Genomic DNA, 21647 nt, shown 5'->3' with positions numbered 1-21647 from the left:
ATGAAGTATTTACCCAGCAATTGACTGGATTAACGCAAAAACAGTGGGACTCTGTGGACTGAGTCTCATGATTTGTTGCAAGGATACATGAATCTGTGCTTAGAAGTTTAAACTACATATTTTGCACTTGATTTATAAAACCTGCTAATAAATCCATTTCTGCCTTCTCTCATTGAGAAATCACGATTCTAAGCATCAGCTCTAGCTAAATATATGGATTTATAAGCCAACACGTGTACAAAACCGAAACCACAGATGTTGAAATCATGCCAATAATCTTACAAAACAAAAGAACAACGACTGCTATTTTACAGATCCTTACCTTACAGTGGGGATATACGTAAAGATTTAGGAAACCATGGCCTTAAATTATGTACAATTTTGGCCAGCGTAAGAATCATGGTCTAATCGGAATTCGTGGGCGTTGGAATTTCTGAGCGATACGTATTAGGAGTCACAGCAGGAAGAGACGTATTATTGCAAATGAATGTTTAAAGAGACTTCCACGTGTAGGAGTTGGTAGGTGTGATGCTGTTTTGGTGCCTTGCCCAAGCCCTTTCCGCCTCTGTTATGGGGCCAGCACACTCATCTTTCAGCTATCCGCACTTGTCTTTCAGCTCTTCGAATTAGGTGCCAATGGCTCACAGTTGGTCTCCCTCTAGAGCATTGCCCTTGGTTGACAAGGTGTCCTGCCTGGAAAGCGACACCCTACCTCCACCCTGGGGACCATGACATCGAGCCACTCCATGATGTCAGACCAAGGGTGCATTATGCAGAAGCTGCCTCTTTGTCATGCCTTTCCACTTCCCGGCATTCCTCCCCCTCCCCGGCCACCTTCTTTGCTGGTTTTTCCTTCTGCGAATCAACTGCACCCACCTTTTGTCTCAGCTTCTGCTTCTCAAGAACCCAACCCAAGGCTCTGGTATTTGTACCAATTCTTCACACACAGATTGCCATTCCAATTCATCTGGATGACTAACTCCTATTTAAGATACAAGGTAAGATCTCCTTTAAAGCTGCAACTGATTATTTTATGGTGAAGCTCCTTGGTCGGAGTGTCAACGTCTGAATGCATCAGCACTATCTCCCTCATCTTTCCATTTTGTGCTTGTTTGTACGAAAAATCAGAGGTGACTTTTATATGTGCAATAACTACCTTAAAAAGAATTATCGATATTTCATTTGGTTTCAGTAAGTGAAGTCTTGGTAATTTGAGCTCGTGTATTGGTGTTCGTTGTAAGATGGGCAAGGTTGTTCCATCTAAGGAAGAGGCTGCAATGAGATACTGGCTTTTGACTTCCAAAGCCCCTGCTCCCCGTCACAACTTGGAACCATCATTAAGAAATGCATTAAGAGCACAGGACGTTCTGAAATGAGCACACAGCACTTTGGGAGTTAGCAAAACATTTTCCATTACTCGCGGATGATGATAAATGTAGCTGTGGATGATAATGATGATAATGGGGCTTAAAATATTCAATACATAGAGAATGTTCCATCCACGAGCTACTTAAATAGATCCTAGGCTGTTCGTGGTTCTCTCTGGCGATTAACCTAGATGCAGCGACAACTTCTCCTTTGCGACATGTGTATCCCCAGCAAGAGAAACACGATTTACCAAGGATCCTTCACCTCCCTCGTTTGGTGTGGAGGTGGGAATGCCCTTGTGACATGGCGATGTGGTCCAATACTTGAAATAGTGACAATGGATCCTGAATGCGTACGGTGAGGATTAACCTTGAAGCTGTTACTGCTAAATTCAATATGGCAGATTTCTGGATATGCTTCATTCAGATCCTCTGAGGTGCCATCACGCGCTTGGAGAGAAGGGGAAACCAATGGCAACTTCCAACAGCTGGGAAGGGATCTCTCTAGGCCACAGAGCCTGGAGTCAAATCACTGCGCGCCCTCAGCATTTCTTGTCCAGGAACCTCATGTAAGGTGCCTTTTGGGGAATCGGTACTCTTGGGGTATCGGTAAAATGGGTATAATAATACCTCCTAGCTCATGGCTGTTGTGAAGATTAAATTGTGAAAGCAACAAATGTAGCATATTTAGAACCCTATGTGACATAAAACACTCTAAATTATTGTGCACATAGTATTTATTAATATAGAAATACTATATTAATATAAATATAATGATATATATAATATAAACTATGTTACTGTCAAGAATAATATATGAACAATATACGATATATGAATAATATGTGAAGAATATACAATTTATTATATTTTATAAATATTTTATAAATATTAATATATTTATTATTATATATTATAAATTATATATTATGTGATATTGATATATAATGTAACATTATTATAAATGCAGATACTAATGTTAATTAGCATAACATTCATTTGCGTTCTTACAGATATGAATGTACTAGTGTTAATATATTGATAACCAATATGTTAACATACAATGTAAGGTATAATTACGTATTGTAATAAATAATTGTGTATATACACAGGGAGAGAGAGACATATATGTAGGGCATATATAAGACATATTTGCTCATGTGAGTGTGTCATATACATATGTATACAGGATGCATTTAGTTAAAAAGGTTGGCAACAAGTCTCCAACATTCCTCCCTTTCAAGCAAGGATGACCTGAGCAGGGGCCATAGGACTTGGTACCATTACTCTGCTCCTCCTCACCAGACATATGGTGTTCTCTTCCCAGACTTGCTTCCCTCTACATCAAATTGTATACTACTTTCTGCTGCATGACACATTGAGGATTTCAGAGACACCACAGTCAGGACTGCCTCCCTCGTTGAAAGGAATACAAAGTCCAGACCACAAAGTCCGATTATGGGAAAGAAAGAAGCAGCAAGGACAGAAGGACACTATGGACAGGGGCATAGGTTTGCTACACTCGGGGGACACTGGTACTTACACTCTCGCGACTAACCGAGGCTAGCGATAAAACACGTGTGAGCTAACTGCCAGGACGGACTCCCTTTATCTGAGTACGTGAGCATATGCCTGTAGGTTTTAAGGTATGCCCAAGACTCCCAGAGGCCTTATTCCTTAAAAAAATTCATATTTTCACAAGGGAAGCTCTCAACTATTTGTTGCTTGATAGTGTTTGCCGATCTATAAAAACAATCACATTTAAACAGGGGAAAAAACATGAAATGAATGAATGAGGAAAATAAACATATCAATTATTAATAGCATATTTCACTTGGAAATTACTTATGACACTTGAGACTTATGAGTCACCATTTCTCACTAGGAAAATAGTGTAGTTTTCCTCGTATCCTAGAAATGTGTTTTTGAAGAGGTAATATTAGCAGGTTTGATACTGTGGAATGCAACCTTATGGCTGGAGGGAGGGGCTGAACAGAGGCAGCGGTGGTAGAGGACGCAAAGGACAGAGCAGAGTCAAGAGCTTCGTCATATTCCCTTTATGCTTTCTCTACGATGGGTTTTAAAACATGTTAGAGAAATATTTTTAAACCCCCTATGTACATGCCCTCGATTTCATTTCCCTCACTCTCTTCCCAGCAGACCTTAATCAGTTTGGTTTAACATTCTCTTGGATCCCTGGGTTTTCTTATCATTCTAATACATATGCATTTGCCTGTTCATCCATCAATCTATCCATCCATACATCCATCCATCCATCCATCCATCTATCCATCCATCCTCCATCCACCCAATCTATGTATCTATCATGTCTATCAATTCATCATCCTTCATCCATCCATCCAATATATGTATGTATCTATCCATCTATCCACCCATCCATCATGATCTAGATCTATCTATCTATCTATCTATCTATCTATCTATCTATCATCTATCCATCCTATCTATCCATCCATCCATGATCTATCTATCTATCATCTATCCATCCTATCTATCCATCCATCCATCCATCCATCCATCCTCCATCCACCCAATCTATGTATCTATCATGTCTATCAATTCATCATCCTTCATCCATCCATCCAATATATGTAGATCGATCTATGTATCTATTATCTATCCATCCTATTTATCTACCTATCTATGCATCCATCATATCTATCTATCTATCTATCTATCTATCTATCTATCTATCTATCTATTAATCATCGACCTACCTACCATCTGTTTTAAAACATATGTAAATAGTATGGTGAAGGTCATCTTTCATTTATAATCAAGTTGGATATGGATTGGATTGATACCTGAAACCACAGTTCATTCATTTTACTTAAAATGAATTATTCTAATGTGGCTGATTTCTAACTTTCCATTGTTACTAGCAGTTACTGGGAACATTCTTGCCTATGATTCTATGTACACAAGCTTCTCACAAGTAGACAGCTGCCTGGAAGGCTGAGTGCATCTTCAGCTCTATGGAAGCTTCCAGAAATCTTCCCAAAGAGCCGTGTCAATCCAGGCTCCCTCTAACAGTAAGAGGATCCTTTTTTTTTTTTTTTTTTTTCATGTTTTCCTTGAGTTTTATTCATGTTTTAACTTGAATTTCTCTGTTCGTGAGTAAGAGACAGCTGTTCATGTGTTACTGGCCATTCACATTTTTTCTTCTAAGTGCTATTTGGTTTCTTGCCTATTTTGTATGGAGTTTCCCCCCACTTTTCTTTCAAGATTTTAAGTAATCCCCAACATGGGGCTTGAACTCATAACTCGGACGTGAAGAGTCACACACTGTACTGACTGAGCCAGCCAGGTGCCCTTTCCCACACTTTTCTTACTGATTTATCAGAATCTGTGTATGAGGGTGTGTACTTTTATAAATTCTTATATATATACATATTAATTTACATTCTTATATATATAAAGGTATGATTATAATACAACACATCCTTACATTCTTGATATTGATCCTAAACATTTGGGGTAAAATATGTTTTAAATACTCTTTATGCATTCCTGGATTCTCTCTTTGTTGATGATATAATAAACATATTCTTATGTATCTGAATGCATTATAATACACTGCATTATTATATTCTTGATATTAATTACAAAGAGTTGGGGTAAAATGTGTTTCAAATAGTCTTTCAAATTCTTGACTTTCCTCTTTGTTGATGGTGTCTTTTATTTTTAGAAATAGTACTCATCTGGGGGCACTTGAGTGGCTCAGTTGGTTAAGCTTCTGCCTTTGGCTTGGGTCATAATCTCAGGGTCTTGGGATCGAGCCCCATGTTGGCCTCAGCAGGGAGTCTGCTTCTCCCTCTCCCTCTGTTCCTCCTCCCTGCTTATGCTCGCTTGCTTTCTAATAAATAAAATCTTTAAAAAAAAAATATCAATCATCTGCATTCAAATTCGTTTACGTGGTTGTAATATAATAGTGTATTATTTTGTGTGTGTGTTTTACATCTGAGTGGGGTGGCCCTTTACAGACTACCAGTAGTTTTCAAACTGTGCTCGGAGGACCAAGGGTGGTACCGAGCCCCCCAGGAGTGAGGAGGGGCAGACGTAGTATCTGGTTATTTTATGGATTGCTCACTTTCTGGCTTTTGTTGTCTTGATTTATTTTTATTTATTTATTTTTAATTTATTTTTAATTTATTTCAGCGACCATGTCCTCTGAAGACTCACGATCCACCCAGGTGCTTCATTTCACATTGTGCATGAAAGATGCACGTCTCGTCGGAGGCTACGGAATTGGTGAAGACACTCAAAGCAAAATTCAGTGTCATGGTGTATTACACATTAGTGCCCTTTACGCTTATGCACAGGTCTGCCCTCCTGTATAAAGGCCAAACAAACACATTATTCTTCCTGATACCCCAAGTGTGAGATACGCTACTGTTCTTGAAAATCAATAATCACGTAAGAAGCCATGAATCAAGAAGACGTAAAAACGCTGGGGGAAGAATATTCCTTTCCTGACGCTGTGAAACAGGAGTCAAGTCATCTTTCTAAACGCATGCCAATGAGGCTTCTTAGGGACATAACCACAAAACAAGACGACCACTTAAGAAAACCACAATATGAAGAGGACGCTTGGTGTTGTTTCTCGGCATTGAGCACATTGCCATGATTGGGCACCGCTGCTCATACACTCCAACGTCACATCATCAGCACTTTGCACATCAATCAGGACACGCTTCCCATGTACTTAAATCATTTTTATTCGCTCTCTGCCCCCGTGTCCTGGTTTTTTAATTGGAAGATATTCCCTCTCAGTCCAAAGTTTCTAATGAAATCCCCAGACTAGAGTATGAACCTGCCCTCAATGTCTCTATAGGACGTGACACCGTCGGGAGGACGGAAACACGTATTTTAATCATGTTGCTCTCGGCACGCACACTCCGGGAGGAACCAATCACTGGATTCCTGACGCACACTTCTACCCGAGCTTGTCTCCAAAGGATCCTAAATTGGGGTTATGGTATCTCTACAATTTTGTGCCTTGTGAACGAGCTTTTAAAACTCCCTTTGCTAACCTTGAGGACATTATGCTGGTTTTAAATAAGACAGTTTCCACAAAAGGACACATTTGTATGATTCACTTATGGGGAAGTACTTAACATCATCAAATTCGTAGAGACACATCATAGTGGTTGCCAGGGGCTGGGAGGAGGGGCGCACGGGAGGGTAGTGTTTAATGGGTAGAGAGGCTAAGTGTAGGAACATACAGTGTTCTGGGGACGGGTGGGTGGGGATGATTTCCCAATCATGGGAATGTACTCACGTCCCGACTCACCACTTAAAAGTGGCTGAGATGGTAAATTTTATAAGTTCTGTGTACTCACAAATAATTTTAAATTTTAAAATTTTAAAATTTTAGAAACTCCCTTTATTTTAATAGTAAGGAAGATTTTATCTTATGTATTTGAGAGAGACTGACATGATGGGCAGGAGGGGGAGAGGGAGAGGGAGAAGGGTTCAGCCAGTCCATCATCCTTGTGCTTATAATTGTCTCTGGGTTTATATGTCACAAGAAAAAAAAAAAAAAAAAAAAAACATAGCCATTGCCAAGATGTTTCTGAGGTTTTAAAATTTAAATATATTTGACAGAGAGCATTGTGAACACAAGGCGTGTGATGTTGTCTTGATACATTTATAGTACCCTAGCAATTACCATTGTAGCTTTGGTTAGCACCTCTCTCTATTACATCCTCTACCTGTCAGCTTCTTTCAAGATACTTTTTAGGGAATAGGCATCGTGATGGTATTCCAAGAAACAAAGGCTTGTCCTAAGACTCAAGGAGCATTTGAGCTAAAAGTACAGGTTAGACAAAAAGATAGGCATTCTAGAAATGTCTAGAGCTGGCTGACTCGTTAGAATTCCCAGTTCTGTGTCAAATCTCCGTGGGCTGGCGGGAGGTGGGGTGGGGAGAAGGGGGAACAGGTGACTAACGCTGTGGATGATGAGTGGTCAGTGACAGCCAGAAAGCTGGATGGACCTCCTGACCCCAGAGTGACAGTTGCTTCACTGTCAAGAAGCAAGTCAAGCATCTTCTGCCATGATTTTTACTGATTTCTAACTTCTGGCTCTGTGTTGAGATGACGTTGGACATCACACCCATTATTTTTCCGTATAACGCTCGCTACGAGATTGAACGGGACACGATTTTCCAGTTTCTTCTTTGACACTCAGTACTTAACTTGGCAATGTCCACTGTGTCACACAGGACAAGCTTCTAAACTGAGTTGGGCTTATTCTCATTGGGGCGTCCAAAATACACAGAAATGTCTATAATGGAAGTTTCTATTTATAAATGGTTGGAACAGGTTAGTCAAGAGAGGATCCCTACATGTAAGCATATAAAAGTCCAAAGTCCTACTGGAAACTCAATCACACACATGTTTTATCCTTGAAAATCCTCTGAGAATCCAGTGTGTTAAGTATTACCTACTGCTTTATTCTAAATCCTGTCTTGTTGAGGGCAATGTCAATAACACAGCATAGAGAGCTGCTTGGCCCTCATTCACATGCCGGCTGATGCCACAAATCATGTCCCTTTTATGAAGATTTCAGACAAAAGACGGGGCTGCCCGCATGGCATTAAATCAAACGACTTCCCACAGAATTCCCAATGGGAATACCGCTTAAAATGACGGTAGGGAAGTCGGAACTCTGTAAATTAAACAAGCTAAAATGTGTGAAATAATTCCATAAGCTTGTGCCTGTAAGCTTCCGTGGCTGTATGAACACTTTTATTTCTACTAACATCTCTGTATTTCTAATTTAGAGCATTTTCAATACTTTAGATCAGAGCTTGTCCAACTATGACTCCCAAGGGCCAAATCTGAGCGGCTGTCTATGTTTCTTTGGTTTTTTTTCATGGTTGGTGAGTTAAGAATGGCCTTTGCATTTCTAAATGGTTAAATTTTTTTTTTAAAGATTTATTTACTTATTTTCAAGAGAGAGAGGAAGAGTAGGAGCAGCAGAGAGGCAGAGGGAGAGGGAGAGGGCTCTCAGTATGGAGCCCAGCTTGGGACTCGAACTCACAACCCTGAGATCATGACCTAAATCGAAATCGAGCTCCAAATGCCTAAATGGTTCGATGTTCAATAACTGTATACTATATGTGCCTACATAATCTGTCCACTGTTGTTTCTTGGTTTGTAAGAGTTGAAAGTCTGATATAGTTACTATCTGGACCTTTAAGAAGATATTTGCAGAACCATGCCTTCCAATTTTGGTTTGATCCATATATATTTAATTCAAAAACGGGGCCTCGACAGATTCTATCGAGAACCCCAGAGGGTGGGCTGGATCTCACACCCGGGTCAAAAATCATTTCAAAATGAGTCTGAGCGTCTACAGAGTAGGGCCGACGCTGCTGGATGATTTACAAAAGAAAGGCCTAAGTGCGCGAATGTGCTTTTTTGTTTCGCCCTCGAGTCTACAAAAAAACATTTTGTAACTTAAAGAATTTCCCTTTTGTTCTGCTCCAGTGATAATTTCCCTGTTAAATAATTACGAGTAAAGTGGTTTAGTTACACGGGAGTTAGTGTTCGGAAGGAAACAATTTAAGTCCTTCTCCTAATGCTATTTACACTGTTATTACTAAGGAATCAGCCTAATAAGTTTCTAAAGAGGGTGGTGGGTAAGGGCGGGACAGTTTCCAATTACTCAGGAGCACTTTTGAGCACGTACCGATGCCTTATGCAGGGGCTGTGCGGAAATGTCCCTTCTTTTCGGGAGATCTGAGTTTGAAAGACTCAGAGCTATCTGTTGATAAACCTTTTTAAACATTTTATTGAAGGTTTTATTTATTTATTTGAGAGAAAGAGACAGAGAGGGAGCATGAGCAGGGAGAGGATTTGAGGGAGAAGTCAGGTCCCCGCTGAGCAGGGAGCCCAACGTGGGGCTCGATGCCAGGACCCTGGGATCATGACCTGAACCGAAGGCAAATGCTTAACCAACTGAGCCACCCAGGCTCCCGTGCTGATAAAACTCTTCTATTACTCTGCACTTGAACCCCCAGAAAGAGTATACACACACACACAACCACGAAAGGATCTAAGCAAACGAGGCAGCTCGAGAGAAAGCATGCGGGTTTGGCAAAATTTGCAAGGACAGCTTCCAGACCATGGATGCTTGCAGCCGGTCCGCAGTGAGGTCTGTCCGGAACACAGCCTTAACGACGGTCCCTACTCCAGGAAATTCTTTTTTATTCATTTTCAAAGAACTGATCTTTTACCTCCACGTTAATGGCATTTTGATCTGAACTGTTAATTGTTACCATAGCAACTGTTGATTCCGGGCAGGCCGACGTCCTAGTGCCGCGTTACAAATGGACATCCGTGATTCTTAAAAAAGGCTCCCGGGAGCTCTGCGATGGGCGTGTGGCATCATAGGGAAGACCGGGGGTCCGAAGGAGGAGACGGCGTTCTGGTTTTGCTCCTTCCTATCTGTGCTCCTGGGAGTTGTCCCTTTTCTAGAGGACGGAGCACGAAAGCCGTGACCGTGGGGATGAAAACATCCCCCAGTGTGAACTTAGTCGAGTACTGTACCAACAAAACAGTGCAGTGGTGTATGTGAATGCTTCGGAGCCGGAGTAAGAGAACGTGATCAGACGGGGAGGGGGTCTGCGAGTGTAATGCAGAAGCGGGTGTTAGGAAGTGTGGCCCCAGCTTTGTGCATATGGCACAGTCCGAATCCAGCCCGGCAGGCTGACAGCTAATTTTGTGTGTCCACCTGCGGGGTCATCATGCCCAGGTAGCTGGTCAGGTGTTACTTCCTGGGAGTGATACATCAGTGTGCCTGGTTCCCGGGCATTGTGACTCACACAGCTCTGCCTTCTCAGGACGCTCGGTCACTGGGCCAAGTCTCCCCCCGCCCCGCATGCCTGCGCTACCTCCCCTCCATTTTATCCCCCGTCTTAGGAGCACTCAAGTCCGTCCCTTCCCACAAAGGAGGGACTCCTGTCCTGCAGGGAAAGCCATCTGCCTTCAAAGCAGGAGAGGTCTGTCATCCATCAAAGTCTTCATAAATGCGCTTATAAATAATGGCTCCGGGCTTTTTATCTGCAATACCCAGTGCAGGATTTCAGTGTTCACACCCCTTGTTTCTGAGCCGCCTTCTGCGGGCTCGGCTCAGTCCCACATGCACGTGTGAAGACCCCGCATGGCTCCGTTTTTTTGGATTCTCTGCTTTCTGCAGCACCTTCCAAGGCTCCATGTGACTCACCGCACGTTTGCTGATTGCACCTGCTCGTGGAGTAAGGGACTAGATCCACACCCTGGTAATAATTTCAGGGTACGGAGTCTTTCCTGGTTTCAGAGGTTCCATTCAGGAATGATAAGCAATCCGTGCAGTGCATGGATTTCACTCTGGGTATAAATATTTCCCGAAACGGCATCCCTTGTGAGTCTGCGTGGCATGCTTGCTGAGACAGGGCCCCCAAGGGCACAGACCACAAGCCACAGCCATCAAGGGCACAGACCACAAGGGGGAGGGTGTGCACCATGACTGTTTCTTGGGTCGCATTGGCCTGCTTTTCAACAGAGCCTGTAGCGCACGGCGTGGCTACCCTTCCTGCAGGATCTGGGAGGTTCCTACCTTGGGTGGCATCATGATTTCCAATTTAGGGTGGGGAAATGAGACAAGGGCAAGGTGATTTTCTTGGTTCATGGTCTTGTTAGAATTACAGGCTGATTGCTACCCAGTGCCATCCATCCTACGTGCCGGCTGGAACTGAGCAATACTAGCCTACTTAGAACTCCACACACGGGCCATTCTCTCTCGGTCCTGCTCTTGAACCTGCATGTCCTTCTGTTTGCAGTATCCGCCACTCGGCTCCTCTCAGCCTTGTAACCTTGTCCATCAGGCATGAACTCAGACCCACGCACCTTGGATACAGTGGAAATGTGAAGACGGTCATTTATTTAGCATTGGGACATTTTTGCTGCAAATCTCGCACGCTTGCAGTGTACTTCTCCTTGGAAGGATGTAGTTCTCTGGCTTCCTCATCTTCCCACTTAAGAGAAATCACAATAGTTTGATCTCATCGTGAGCTTTCGAGTGCTCGTCCAAATATACCCATTTGTTCTGAAAGTAATGCCTTCCTCCTCCGCCCCCTGGTCTGTAGGATCCAGTCACAGTCCACAAATTGAATCTTCTCATCTCTTGAGACCTTTTCATTCTACTACTTTTTCTTCCATTTTGTGGTTCCTTTCCTTTCTTTTCAGTGACAAACACTGTTTTGTGTTGGTTTTTTTTTGGAGAGACCACATAAGGGTGTGAGACTATACACATGGCAACATACGTTAGATTTTATGGGTACCCACAGGTGGGGTCCTGATTCTCGTTGCCCTCCCAGCAAGCTGCCTGATCACTAAACAGCATGCCACGTGGGCAACTTCATGTCCTCTCTTTCTCTGCCTCTTTTATTTTTAACAATTCTAATTTTTAGCAATGGCCCACAAGACTTTTCAGGACACGGAAGCTGTAACAGAGAAGGATGACGGCTTGTAGCCGAACACAAAGGTGACTACATGGCCTTTCCTAGTTCTCCCACCAGGCATATTTGGGGTGTAGCAGTTAGTCCTTCACGTTTCCCTTACATTCTGGCTTCCAAAGAAACGCCTGTGGAAAACAGAAACGGTGCCGGACCAGAAATATTTTGTAAAAAATTAGGGGTGCCTGAGGGGTTCAGTCGGTTAAGGGTCTGACTCTTGGTTTTGACTCAGGTCCTGATCTCAGGGTCGTAAGTTTGAGCCCAGAGTGAGCTCCATGCTGAGCATAGAGCCTGCTTAAGATTCTCTCTCTCCCTCTCCCTCGGCTTACCTGCACCATCACCCCCTCATGTGCTCGCTCTCTCTCAAAAAAAAATCTATATATTGGCATCTCCCCAAATACCCAGAAATTGGGTCTGATGTAAAATCAACTCAGCTGTGTTTCTTTCTGTCTTTTGGAGACCCCACCATTCTGTGATCTTGGAGCTACTCTCACCAATAAAGAAAGGAACATTCTTTTCGGTACCACGTTTTGCTCTGTTTCAATCACCCCTTGATTCGATGAACGTTTCACAAATGATGCAGCGTTGGAAGATAGCAAAATTAGGGAAGGCACAGCATTTGTTAAAAATGAAGCAACAGCCCACCCCTCCTCCTCACAGTGACTTCTCCTTATCTGATCTTTTTTTCTTGGCACCAGTTAACAAAACAGGCTCTCTCCACTTAATTACTCTAGGCTTTCTGGAAAGAACTGGCTGGCAAGGACGAAACTTCACGAGCACACAGGCTGCTAAGAAAGCACAGGGTAGTGTGGTCTCCGGGCACTCTGTGCATAGCTCTTGTGATGGGCGGGCATGTATGGACACGCCAAAGGTGGTTTTTTTGTTTTGTTTTGTTTTTTTAAGGATTTTATTTCTTTCTTTGAAAGAGAGAAAGCATGAGTGGGGGAGGGGTAGAAGTAGAGGGAGAAGCAGACTTCCCATCGAGCAGGGAGCCTGATGTGGGGCTCGATCCCAGGACCCTGGGATCATGACCTGAGCCGAAGGCAGACACCTAACAGACTGAGCCACCCAGGCATCCCCAAAGGGGTTTTCCTTAAACGATAACCTAGGTTCGGGTTTTTCTGAAAGCAAAACAACAACACTTCCATCAATCTCACTGTAAAAAAAAAAAAAAAAAAAGAAGTTCAAGAAAATTAACTGGTCATTTGACATTTAAGAAATGGTCTTGCAGAGACAGTGATCTGTCATCTGGTCTCAATGAGAAGCAAGTCTTGACCTAGCAGGTGTTTATTGACTTTATACCCGTCTTGCTCTTAAAAACAAAACAAAACTTCCAAATAACTAACTTCATGTCCTATGCTAATTACACAGGTGTAAAAGGCTGCCAAAGCACACTCCTTTCCGGGATTCAAATCCTTCGTCTTTGTTCTTCTGTCCCTTGGCTTTATGTTCCTGAAGGGCAGGTGACAGTCTAGGGGAAGGCTCTGTATTGAGGACAGCTTCCTTCTTCTGCAGGTTTAGGAGACGAGCGCTTGCGAAGAATGCATGAAAATGGAACTCGGTGCTGTCAAACTGCATCTCTCCACGGCTCTTCGGTGGGGACTCTGAAAGTCATACCTTGTCTCACGTTTCTCCAATGGCTGCAGAATGCATTGTGTGCGGTTCCCACAAATACCAATCTCAACGGAGTAAGAGGAAGCACCTTCTGGGGAGAAGGAAGTAGCAACTGGAGTTTTCATACAGAGGTAGGGTTCCAAGTCTGCAGCCTCCTTGGGTAGAGCCACTGATCTTCCACTAATCTCAAGCCCCACAGCGCATTTGCCGTAAGGACCAATGGCTTCCCCAATGGTCAATGGCTTCCCCAATGGCCAACAGCTTCCCCAATGGCCAATGGCTTCCTGTGGTCACCCTTCTTTAGAACTGAGGTTGCCTGTTGCCCCTGGAAAAGTGTTGGTGTCCCGATATCACAATGGTGTACTCTGCTGGTCGTGGGGATGCTTTCCAGTAGGCTGAACGGCAACTGTCAGGTGGGGATGTGAGGTCTGCGGTTCTCTCTACCGAGAACTCAAAGTGCTGATGGGTACATGCTGGTTGGAAGGCATTCACCCAGGCTGAAGGACAAGATGCCTGATGGGATAAAAGTAACTTCAGAAGGAATCAGGGGTGATGGGGCACCATAGACTATGGGAGCACTGAGCCATGGCCAGAGATCTGAGAGTTGCCAGTCTCACTGTTTTCCAGAAAATCGAACCAATCTCCATGGCACCCAGAGGATGAAGGGCTTTGGCGTCATCCCCTGTGTTCTTTCCAAGGGGAGGACTGATGACCACAGAGCTCATTATCTCCAAAAGTGAAAGGAATTCCACCTCAAAGACGTAAATCCAAACCCTTTTAACCCCGTTCATTGACTGTGTGATGCAAATGACCCGTAGGAGCAGTTCCATATCGCCTTTGGCACAGAGCAGACAGTCAGTGCCTAATTGTTGCTTGCCCCATCCCTTGTGCTGTGACCGTGCAGTTTATGGCGCGCTTGGGTAAACACTCTAATTGCAGAGCGTCTTCGATGGATAAGCAGACACAGAAGGGCATTCTGGAGAGCTGAGCGGCCGCGACTTCAAAGCTCACGTTTGGCAAAGTGATTTGTTGTGCTGTCTGGCATGTGAAGGATCCTGAATAGCGGCATTTTATGGGGAGGAGAGAGCGCTGCTTTCCAGGGCTTTGCTATTAAGCAGGAGGGTCCTTGGGCTTTAGGTCTCTTACCTCCTCGCTGTCCCTGGCAGAGGAATGCTCCCTGGAATCCTTTGAAGACTCTGCCAGCTTCAGAGTGCCCGCATTGTAATCAGGGCCCTTCAATGAGCTCATTCAGCGGGCTTTCCCACAGCCCTCGACGCGCATCAGAGACCCGCTCTGGGCGTGTGCGCCTCCGTGCCAGGGACAGGAGACGCAGGCATGCAGTTCTGCTTGGCTCGGGCTGGCGTTCCTGGGGACCAGAAGGGCCTTCGGAGGCTCTGGGTTAAAGCATCCCCCCCCCCCAAAGCATGGAGTCCTGGAGCCCACCTTGGAAAGGCGTCTTCCAAAGTCTCACGGGATGATGAAAGCAATCATTTCAGAGAGGTGACACTGTCTTCCAAAATGCCCCTTATGAGGGAAAGGAGTAGCAGCTTGTATAGAGCCTTTCTCTCCGGCACTTTGAGCTCCCAAAATATCGAAGGAGGGGGTAGGGCTTTTTGCACATAACCGAGGCTACCTAGTGGGACATATTAATGCCTAGACTTTTTCCGACTTATCTCTGGGTTTATAAAGGCATGGGGGATGTGCAGCCTAGCATATAAAACTCAGAGCCGTCAGTCTTTAACTCGTTAACACAAAAGTGAGGTGTCTCGCTGCATTTAGCTGCTAACGGGGAAAGGAGTAGCAATGGGGTCGCTCAGGGGATTTTGACAATGTCTGGAGATGTTTTCACTGTCCCAACTGGGATGCTCACTCCCGGCTTCTGGTGGGTAGAGACGAGGGGTGCTGGGAAACATCCCTCGCTGCTAAACATTCCCCAGGACAGCCGCACAGTTTGATGACCCCAAACGTCATCAGTGCCGAGATGGAAACCCCGGGGGCAGACCAAGCAGGAAGCAGCTAGCTGGGCCTTGGGGAATCCCATTAGCCGATGACACTGTACTATCTAAACTCAGTCTCTTAGGTCCGTTGAGAGTTGTATGGGCCATGCAGTAGACGGAGCATCTCAATATCCTTTACAGTTAGCAGCTGGAGGTGCCGCAGGTAGGTCTGCAGAAGCTAAAACATGGCTAATTATGCATGCATAGGGAAATCCCGTTTTCCACCCAAATCCCCTCCAGGACAGCCCCCCAGGGCAGAGCTGGCTGGACCCCATGAGGTTCATCTTGTCCCTTTTGAGCACATGCGCGTGTTTTTTTTTTTTTCTCATTATATCGGCATTTCCAGGCGAGGAGGGCCCCTCACGGGAATGCACGTCTTGTCTTTGTTCTTCTGTTCGCTCCACTTGGCCAAACCTCGTCCGTCTTCCTATCACGTTCTTGTGGTTTCTGGGGCAGAAATATTTCCCCTTGTTTTCTTGGTTCCTTTCCTGTAATGTCTTTCTGAACCCATACCGCTGCTGCTAATACATGTAGGCATTACACATGGTGCTTCTACTAAATGCTTATACACTCCCCCTCTTCCAAAAGTACTCCTCTACCTTCTAGATACATCTCTACATTCCTCACGCTGTCTGTCTATATAAGGAATCCCACCTTCTCTCCTAGTTAGGACTAGTGGCTGCCTTAAAGCTAATAGACAGTTTGAAAAAATCACATATAAAGTAACATCTCCGCATTTCCCTCTTTTCTGCAATGCTCCACGTATGGGGTCTTTTCCAATTACTCCATAGGTTGCATTACTTTCTTGCTGTTGCTACGTACCTAAAAGCAACCTGTTGGCAGGTCCCTCAAGGCCATCTTGAGTCTTGCTCACACATTTGCTTCTAGACCTTGTGCCTCTCAATGAACTCTCTGTGTTAAACTGAGACTGTCCTATGGTCTCACCAATCAACGGTCCTTCCCTCAACCTCTGCTAATATTCTCACCTATAGAATCACCCTCACCATTTTCATTTTGTCCACCTGCGTGCCCTGTGGCATAGAGGTTGAGCCCCAAACCCTCCGACTATGGAAACCATCTGTAACTGGGCCAGCTCCCCTTACTTCCTCCCCTTCTGAGCTCTTACTATAATCGTATCACGCATATGGCCCTTCATGACCACAGAATTTCAGAGCTGGAAAGGATCTTACAAGTGATCTGCTTGCTTGCTTTCTCTCTCTTCCTTTCTTTTCTTTCTTTTTTTCTTTCTTTTTCTTTCTTCCTTCCTTTCTTTCAAAGATTTATTTTAGAGACAGACAGCATGAGTGGGAGAGAGAGAGGAAGAAAGAATCTCAAGCAGACTCCACACCGAACATGGAGCCCGATGCAGGGCTCAATCCCAGGACCCCAGGATCATGACCTGAGTCGAAACAAAGAGTTGGGTGCTTAACAGACTAAGCCACCCAGGTGCTCCACGTTCTTTCATTTTATGGGTGGAACATACTGAGTCAAGAAAACGTTATCACATTGACAAATAAAAGGTTCTACTGTTAGATGCTTTTGTCCCACGTTTTTTTTTTTCTGTCTTGCTTGATGGCAGGCATGCTATCGTAACTCTGCATTTGAAGCTATGTCTCACTGTGTTGAGCACATGAAGTGGGTGCTGATCAGTCAGACACAGCAAATCTTTCTGTATATATGTTTTATTCTTTTATGCTTGGTTCCACGATATGGGATTTATCTTACAAACCTCATGTCTGGCAACTCTTTGGAGGGTTTTGGAAATAAGCCACAAATTAAGCCATCAAATGCCAAGTTCAAGGTGAGGATGTAAAAGAATTGTCTTTTGAACTCTTGTGTCTTTATCCTGGTGGGCAGATTCATTTCTCCTGCTGTGGAGACGGTCTTCATTTGCATGGATTCTTAGTTACTTTCCCTAAGCAACCAGTTGGGGGTCACTGCCACCCTGAGATAAACTTGCCTGAAAGCATTTATCTAGCGTACAACCCCCCAAAATGATTCCCTATCTTTTAAACCCAGTTATTTGAAAATTTTTCCATTCTCTGACCCACACTGCTTAATTCCATAAACACACTCAATGATCAATTATGTCCTTATTTCTACAGAGTTGACACCCGCCCGCCTAGGAGTCATTCTCTTAAATATCATGTGAGTTTTGACTCATTATTTTGTTTCTCAGAAAGACGATAGTGTTCATGACTCAGATATCATCATGCTGCTATATTAAACCAGTATGTCATGTTCTGGGTCTTATGTCACTCAGATCTTCAGTGCAACTCGAAGCATATCTGAGAACTGGTGTGTGAGTAGAAATGTTAATCCATCCAGAAATTTAAATATATTCTTTAGCTGCTTTAGGGGCTATGGTCTCTGTTTCTGCTCGGCTCCAGCCCCAGCCATGTTGAATCCCTACCTCACACTCTACAGATGTACGCTTCTTGAGCACCAGGGAAGGAAGATACACAACTATTCTCTCCTCTCATTCTTATTGCTCAATCTCAGTGGTATTCTTCCCAAAGAGCCACAGGCAGAACCACGCTTTCCACAGCCACCGTCACTGGGGAGCTAGACTTCTCCCCCTTTGCACATTTGCCATTCTATCAATCCACCTTGACGATTTGCAGCGAAACGTGCCCTTCAGCAGAAGGGAAAACATTTGAAGCATCAATATTTGCAGCAAAACCTCAGCTGTGAAGGAGTGATTCACAAAGATGCAAATATCTCAGCAGCTCCGTTTTGCTCCGACTGGCCCTCCAAGCCTGTCACATAATATGCCAAAACGCATGATGCGTAACCTCCCTGTAAAGAGTTGCACCTTACTAATAGGCTGCTACTGATGTTCCCCTTGAGCTGGACATGCCGGGGTGGATCATTTATAAAAATACCAATAAACAGAATTAATACGGAAGCTGTCAGAAATCTCGGTGTCCCTCTTGTGCCATACTTTACAGAAGATGGCCTCTTTCCATAGTTTTTACCCTTTTGCCTACCCACGCCCACCCCACGTAACCCACAGTCCTCAACCATCTATCACAAATGCTTTCTATCATGTCATTGTGAGTGTTGCTTTTCCTTTCTTACATCCGAGAAAATATAATTAGATTTCCAGGTAAACTATCAGGGAGATTATGTGAAATATTGAAGAAAAAAGATACAGCATTGATTGCCATCAGTCTTGCCAACTTAGCCCCAAATTTAAAGTGCTACCACCCCTAATGGTTTGAAACGTACTTCCATGACTCACATTCATCCATTCCTTTAACATGGGCTGTGTAGTTTTTCATTAGGTGTAAAGTCAAGTTTGATTGTCCATCACCAGGGAGCCTCTTAACATGTGTTCAATACAAGAGCAACTATATCCCTTGTCAGAATGATCTTTCCAGGAATTCTACATGAATTCAGGAATTCCACATGAATTCACTGAATTCAGGAAGGTCAATAATTACGTGGTAGGGACCGAGGTCCATGTTATCATGTAGGTCATACAAGTAAAAAAGGTTCTAGTAACAGGGTCGACACACATTTCAAGAAGACACACAACTGGACTCTAAGAAATGTGCATACAACACCACTGGTGTGGAATCAGATATGCCCACACTTGATCTTAAACTGTGATGCAGAACAGGGTAAATTCTGGAGAAGTAGGCTCCTACCACAATATATCTACCCTGAGATGAAATTAATGACCACAGTTATTAGCAAAAGCCCAAAGGTAGCAAAGTCCTCTTGGAAAATATATGGGGAATAAAAGGGCATAAATAAGTACATATGATATGTTATACGGAGATTAACTGCTTTTCAGAATTTTCTCTCTATATTTTTACTTAAGTCAATTTAAGATATTTTATAAGAAGAAAACAGCAGTTAATAAATGTGCATTGACTGAAAAATTAATCCACAGATATAATAAAGTGGATTACTTTGGAAAATATGATCCTTCACTTTTCTCCAAAATTCACAAAGTAATTTGAATTCCAGTAATGGGATTTACGTATGATTACGAGATTTGCTGTTATTGATATTTACTTAGTGTTCACAAAAAGAACCCAGGGGAGTCGTACATGTTCTTTCTAGAAATAGTTATTAAACATAGTAAGTCCCCCCAGTCCAGATTTATAAAAAATAGCTAAATTAAAAGGTTGAAATCGAGTTTCCTGTCAGCAGCAAAAAAAAAAAAAAAAGAGGAAGAAGAAGAATGGATCAAAATAGACTTCTTATATAATACAAAATGTTGAGTTCTGAAAGTAAATTAGAAAAAAATAAGTGGATGTAATTATGAACTTAGGGCTACATCTCGCTCCTATGTTCATTCATTGAAGAGCACGTGAAATAGCATTTCACTTATCATATCCATCAATTAAATACCCGAAATCTAAGTAACTTAACAAAAGGTTAGAAAGATTGATTACTACTATTGTGTATTGATAAATACTTCGGAGCATTTTATAAAATTATTGTTATTTAGAGTAGCTAAGCTTCTTGGAATTCCCTCGGGTAATCTAAAAACAGATTAAATTTTTCAATTAAAATATAAGCATCCGCATCAGGGAAAAAAACCTGTACTTTATGCCTTTCTTCTTTATTTAGGGTCAATAGTAGTCTATTTCTATTTTGAGAATATTGACACTTTTTTCCCCCATGCCCAACTGAATTACACATTACACGTACTAAGATTATCTATCAAGAGAAATAAGAAATGATGTCTTTACACTGAAGCTCAAAGAGCCTCAGCATTTTGCCAAATTGAGTACCGAAAGGAACATGCTACGGGCCGTTAAGAACACCGAGCTAAGTCTCAAAAGAGGTTCAATGTGGTAAGAAGGAGATGAATGTGTTTAGTCTGACCTGACCATCTAAGGTCACAAGAGGAGGACTATGAATAAGAGCAAAGGTTGAATGAAGAGCAATCTGTATGTGTTTTATATATTATATATTTATCTATAGCATATATTATGTCTATATATTATATAATTGCATATTATATTTACAGTATAATTATATATGTTATATCATATATATAGAGAGAGAACTCCACCCCCACAATTGCTTCCCTGCTAAACAGCACAGAGGTCGGACCTAGGTCAGGTGCACAGTTCCGTGAGGTTGGATACTTATATAGCAAAAGGAAGGAAATGCAACAGCAGAGTGTCCTATCAACACGGGGCGCTAGAGTTTTGCTGATTTCAGGTGAGGAGCATGAGCTCCTCCCGCATAGGAACGGAAAAGGGGATCCAGAGCTATTTCAAATAGGCTACACTCAGGAAGGCTCTGAACGAGTCGGCTGTTTACACACCTATGACAGATGAAGACACAGTGACCCAGGGAAACTTAAGGTTGACCTTTGCAACGTCATTTTCATCACGAAAGAACGCGAGCCCATCCTGGAACATGAAAACCAGGCACCCACATCCCACAAGATGACAAACGTTCTATCTTGGTCCATACCCAAACCATGCCAATTTCATCGATACTGGCTTACCGTTGAGGCGGGTCAGTGGTCCTCCAGCCCACCTCCACTGGTCCTCATGACTCCTTTAGGGAACTTCTGTAGAGTCATCCTCTATATTTGTAGTCCAACTGGGGGCTGGGACACCCTTTTTGTTACTGAGCAGGTCTGAAGAGTCGATGACCTATGGAGTCAAGAGAACACATAGCCACCTGAGCCCTGACAAATGCCCACACACAGATCTGGTCTCATACCGAAAGGGAGCATCAGAAAATCTTCAGTGATTTCCCTTCACTCTTCCCGATTTCTGTCCATCACACAAGATCGTTTTCTTTGCTGTGCAATCAACAGTTTTGATATGTCCTTCTACTTCTCACACATATAACCACGTGCCTTTGGTTCTGAATTACGTCAGAGTAACCTTGAATAAGAGTCTCCTATGTAAATCCCACTGAGGTCAGAGAGAAAAACTGACATGAAGAATATGGGAAGAGTAAGTCTGAGGGCTGCTGGAGGGGAGGTGGGTGGGGACATGGGGTGACTGGATGACGGGCATGAAGAGGGCACCTGATGGAATGAGCACTGGGTGTGATATGCAGCTGATGAATTACTGATGTCTGCCTCTGAAAATTATAATACATTATATATGAATTAATTGAATTTAAATTTAAAAAATGTTTTAAAAAACTAAGCAGGGTGG

The 21647-nt window shown here is 43.2% G+C and overlaps 1 long non-coding RNA gene across 1 annotated transcript in view; it reads right to left on the bottom strand.

Annotated features, from left to right (window-relative positions):
* LOC103666312 overlaps window positions 1–21135 on the bottom strand; it is a 61527-nt gene extending 40392 nt beyond the window's left edge. Inside the window, exon 1 of the long non-coding RNA XR_569467.2 lies at window positions 20981–21135. This is a non-coding gene — a long non-coding RNA (uncharacterized LOC103666312). The remainder of the gene's footprint in view (window positions 1–20980) is intronic.
* Window positions 21136–21647: the final 512 nt, after the last annotated feature.

The sequence above is a fragment of the Ursus maritimus genome (assembly GCF_017311325.1).
Source record: "Ursus maritimus isolate PB19 chromosome X unlocalized genomic scaffold, ASM1731132v1 scaffold_X1, whole genome shotgun sequence".
Classification (NCBI taxonomy): domain Eukaryota; kingdom Metazoa; phylum Chordata; class Mammalia; order Carnivora; family Ursidae; genus Ursus; species Ursus maritimus.
This window is presented reverse-complemented; position numbering and strand designations above follow the sequence as displayed.